The following is a 5,397-nucleotide window of genomic DNA, read 5'->3' as shown; positions in this document are numbered from 1 at the left end:
TTGCTCTTGTATAAGTGCATGAACTTTTTTGAATCCTAGCTGAATTATTCACCAGAAAGAGGAGAAATCCTAGGCTTTGTTTTGGGTTTTTTTTTAATTGCATGTGTGATTATATTGATAATTGTGATCACTCCTTTAATCAGTTCTCCAAGCTGTGATGTCCGGTGGTGACCTTGAGTAAAGCTGGGGGCAAGTAGGTTATCTCCAAGTATATTAGCCCCGTGATTTTGTTTATTTTACTTAACAGCACCAAGTATGCAACATTTTGAATTGTTTCCCCTGCAAGTGCTCCTGTGCCTGCTGTCAGCAACAGGAGGGCTCATGGAATGGATGCTGAAGCCCCTCTTTCCCCTGGCATCAGCCACTCTGCTCAGACAGTCCCTGCCATCCTGAACTGCAGTGAACCAGCTCTGGTGAAGCTTCTCCCAGGTTGTGAAATTCGCTCCGTGATATTCAGACCAGGAAGGAGAAGATTTGGATAATCGTTACTGCAGCAAGAATTACAAAGGCTTCTGTCTATGAAAAATGAGTCACTGGGTCATTTCCAGTCTTGTGCATCATGCAAGGTTTAAATTTGCAGTCTTCCTCCTAATGGCATCTCTGGCAAAACTTGGCTCATCTTTTTTCTACTCAGTAGGGTTCTCAACAGACACCTTTTGCAAAGCTAGAATTTTTTTTTTTTATCCCTCCCTTGTGAGTAGCTTAAGCCACAGAGACCCTCATGCTCCTTTTCCTGGAAAAGACATCTGAGAATTGTGGGTTCACCACAAAACCTCAAAGCAGTAACCAAGTTTTTGACTTTGCTTTGAGAAGAAAAAAATAGGTTTTTCACGGCAGTTCTGAAAATAAAGCATCAAAAACGAGTTGTGCAAAAAAAAAATAGTGATTTAATTTTTTTTCCCCTGCTGTTTTGTGATGTTTGTTCTGTTCATTTTCTCTATGGTTGTGGGCAAGACTGAAACTACATAGGCTATTTTAGTTTAAAAAAACCCTTAGTCGATCAAATGGGTGCAGAACAGATGAGTACTTCTGCATGAAAGTGCTTGTTACAAAGATGTGTTGTATGTGAAACTGGCACGGGATGTGTCACTTCCCCTCCGGCAGAAGGTCCTGGGCGGTAGATGCTGGTGGGTTTTTTCACTTGTGATAATGGGTTCATTAGCCAGGTGTGAAACCAACACTTGTCCTTCCCTAGACGTGCTGCGAATGGTGGAAGATTCATCTCCAAGGGAAAGTGTCTGAAGGAGGCTGCTTATCTCTGGACTTTTGGAGGAAGATTTCCTGTCGCGGCCGCTGGAGGCAGCTACAACGAAATTCCCTTCGGGTGAACTGCTTGGAAAGCCTCTCCTGATGCTTCCTGATGGCTGCAATTTACATCCCAAAGCGCTTCCTGGTGCGCCCGCTGAGTGGGTAATGAGTTGGGAAGTCTTCTGTGAGCATCGCTTTTGTATACAAAGTTTCATTATTTGTTTTGCTAAACCAGAGATTGTAGATCACAGTGAGCTGTAGGAGGATATATTGTAAGGGACTGGCAAGTCCTAAGACCCTCGCTTTTTTAAGCAAGACGCTTAGAGATTCCTCTTAAATGAAGGGGTTTTTGAGATCCTGGTGTCAAAAAGGTGCGAGAAAGCAACAGTGCAGTTGTTTTTTGTTGCCATGTCCAGTCATTTATACAAACATCATGTACTTTGTTTGCATACTCAAGAACCTCTGTGCACCAGCTCCTGTCCCTGCTTGTAAAACTCCATTCAAGTTGTGAAAAGAGTGGAGAAAAAAATTATTTCTTTTAAAAGAAAGAATTTAATAACTGGAATGTTCACTAGCCTAATCAATACATTTGATAAGAAGCATATATTCTTGAAAGTTTGTAACAGTGGTTGCTCTTTACCATGTTGTTTTCCCCAGTGTTTTGCTTTCCCCCCTGCATCAGGGAAAAATAGCACTCTTAAAATCTGTGGCAGTATATAAAGCCAGAATAGTTTTGTCCTTTTTGTTAGGTATTATTTTGATTTCGTGTTTTGCTCTAAATTCAGAACTGAACCTTTTCTAACTAGGAGATAATGAAAATTAATGTGACTGCTGCAGTGAGAGGGCAGCAAGCCTGAGTGACCATGGGGGAGTGGGTGGGCACGATGGCTGATACTTAGTGTTTCCCTGATTTTTCACTTAAAGTTGGGTGAACAGTTGGGAAGAGTCACCTGAGTTCACTTCTGCATTCTGAGTACAAGATGTGATTGCAACCCCTGTGACTGGTGCTTGAAAAGGAAAGGTAATAACATACCCTCTTGTTCAGCCCTTTTATAGGTGTTTTTCCCAGATGGGTGGTCATGAGGGAGAATGGGATCTCTTTTGGGAGCTGTGGACATCAATAGGAACAACATGTCCAAGAGGGAGACTTTTCCTTGTCGGCTCACTGGCTGCTGAGGTTGGCTGGCACAGCAAGAGCCAACCACAAAGGAGAATATTGGTTTTTTTTACATTCTTTGCTCAGAGCACTGGTGGATCCAGCTGTCTCTGGAACCCTCAAAGGGATCTGTGTCTATGAGGAGTGGGTGGCCACCCACAGCTCAGAAGTTTGGGACAGCTGAAGAGAAGCCTGGGAGGACAGGGGTTGCCCAAAGTTTGGAATTCAGCAGAGGCCAGGAACTACAGCAAAGCCCAAGGCAGAGAAGTTGAGACCCTTGACCTTTTCCATGTCCTGTACCACTATGCCCCTTAATTTGTTCTCTGTTGAATCCATCTCTCCTTTTCCCTGCTAAGGTATCCACAGAAGGCCTTCTTGACTCCTCTGGTGTGCATTGGTGGTGGATTTTGTTGTTATTGTCTCATCAACATCTGTTTTCCCTGGCATCTCAGTTAAAAAAGCTAATTTTGCTGAGTTGGAGCAGCTGCCACTTCCCACCATAGTAAATTAAGCTTTCAGAAGACCTCATCTTTGGAATTACAGTTCTGATCATAATGTGGATTTTAATAGTCAATTGAGATGCTTATTAAATTATAACACTGTGCATTAGGAACGTTCCTATGCTGCTGGAGGAATCACAATCGTTTCGTTTTTATTAGTTTTGTGATTTAATGAACAGAAAACATTAAAACTAAAAGCCAAATGCAAACCATCTGTATAAAAATGTTCTATAAAATTCAGGAAACTGACAGACATAGCTGTAAAAGTACTTTGCAAAGACACAGCCTCTCTTAAATGCCATCCATTTTAATAAAATGATTAATGCCACCATCAGTTTTCTTAACAAAATTTCTCCCTTGTTTCTTTTCCTGAGTTCATGAGATTCAGCCTGTATTTCACTGATACATATCAATGGATTGGAAATTTTTCTCTGTGTACTGTTTAGATGCAAAGGATGTTTTTTCACGTGTCCACACTTCTGGTTTTAGGGGGTGTGGCTACACCACAGGCAGCCCCGTGTCACTGTGGTGCCAGCAATGCCTGAGATCGATCTTTTGCTGTGTTAAAGTTCGATCCATCAGCAGGAAGGTACAAACCCAGGGCAGTGACCTCAGCCACCCGCTGCTCCTGCCAAGGTAGGCTAGGCGAGGTGCCCTGAATTCTTTAGGGTGTGATAGAACACAACAGGGTGGTCCAGGGAGTTACTGGTATCAGGATTACCAGGCAAGCTCCCCAAGGAAGTGGCCACAGCACCAAGGCTGACAGCGTTCAAGGATCCTTTGGACAATGCTCTCAGGCCAACACTCTTTGGACAACAGGGTGGGATTCTTGGGCTTGTCCTGTGCAGGGCAAGGAGTTGACTGATGGTTCCTCTGGGTCCCTTCCAGCTCAGGGTGTTCTATGGTTCTATATATATTTATGTAAGAGTGTATTATGTGTGTATAGAAGCATCTTAGTTCTCAAACACCTAAATCAGTACAGTCAAAGCACCACTTTTTGTTCATTTTTTTTACGGTGTGAAAGACACCTATGCATTAGATGCTGTCAAACATACCCGTGGAAGAAATATCTACATTGCAAACAGGTCCATGCCAGGATAGGCATGAATAGTATTGTTGTGCTTCATCTTTTTGATGGGGCTTTTACCTAAACTTTGAAACAATGAGATTTATTGAGGTTCCTGTTTCAGCTTGGATTGTGGAAGCAATTGCAGCATAGATCTGAATTATATATAGGCCTTTCAGTGCAGTTATAATTAGGAGTTCAATAATAAACCTATTACTCTAGATGCTTTATTTTTTTCATTCTGTTCCACCTCACTCGAGTTTGATTTGAGGGACTTTTATTAACTGTATGTTTACCTATGACTAAGAGTTTTCCTATGGCTCAGGAGTCAAAGGTCTGATTTTGTTGGCAATGAAGGGCTGGGTGCTGTCACTGCTGCTGTCGTCCCTTCACAGTGCCTCCACTCTTGCCTCTGTGACTACACAAAATCGTTTAGAGTTTTTTCCTGGGTTCCCAAACCTGTTTGTCCCACTTCTGTGAACAGCCTATTTTGTTATGCCCCTGAAGGGAGTGACTCCACCAAGCACATGTGGAACCATAAAAGCCATAAACACGAGACCATAGCAGTTTGTAAACCTGCTGTGGTTTACTTAAATCATTGGGAGAATTGCCACCGAATTTTAAATGGAACCTCATTCCAGGATACAGGGTATGTACAGGAGCCCTTCCTACCATGCCTTGGCTTCTGTTCATCTGCAGCACTGACATGATGCTCAGTGTATTGACAGCTGAGTTTCTGAACCATCAACATGTCGCCCCAGATTCCAGCAAAACCTGCTGCAGAATGGGAGTTAAGCTTCCTGAAGCAGACGCAAGCAGAGTTTTGGTGCACACCCTGTCATCAGGAGGCTGCCTGGAGCTACAGCAGACTTGTGATGGTGTCTCCTTGGGAGCAAGGCCTGGACTGCTCATGAGCAAGGGTTTTATGGACTACCTGGCAGCTGAGAGAGCTATTTTCACACTGAGGCCGCAAAAATCTCTCCAAAGGGATTCATGGAGAGATGAGGTGAGCTCTGATAGTGTCCTTAGAGACAGGAGATAAGGCATCGATCCATGCCGGCCTCAGCCGAGTTCTGTGCCAAGCGCTGCTCTCTGTACGGGGCTGATGAAATCCCTAGTCACTGCTGGCAGAGAACGGGAAGAAGAGGGGAAGCGGGAGGACGAACGTAAAAAATTCCGCTCGGAAAATTCCGAGCTCTCCCCCGGCCGGCCTGGCCTCCCTCAGGCGCTGCCCACCGGGATGCTGCCGGCCCGCGGCTCCCGCCGCTCTGAGGGCGCTGCGGTCCCTCACGGTCACCTCACGGCCTGCCCGCCCGCCCCACCGCGCCTCCCGCCGGGATCCGGGCTCTGAGGGCGCTCGAGTCCGCCCCGGCTTCCCTCAGGCCCTTCCCTCCGCCGTGCCGCAGCTCCCGGCCGGCCCGCGGCTC

Source organism: Lichenostomus cassidix, chromosome 1Aa, assembly GCF_008360975.1.
Source record: "Lichenostomus cassidix isolate B80296 chromosome 1Aa, HeHo_3.0, whole genome shotgun sequence".
NCBI classification, from domain to species: Eukaryota; Metazoa; Chordata; class Aves; order Passeriformes; family Meliphagidae; genus Lichenostomus; species Lichenostomus cassidix.
This window is presented reverse-complemented; position numbering follows the sequence as displayed.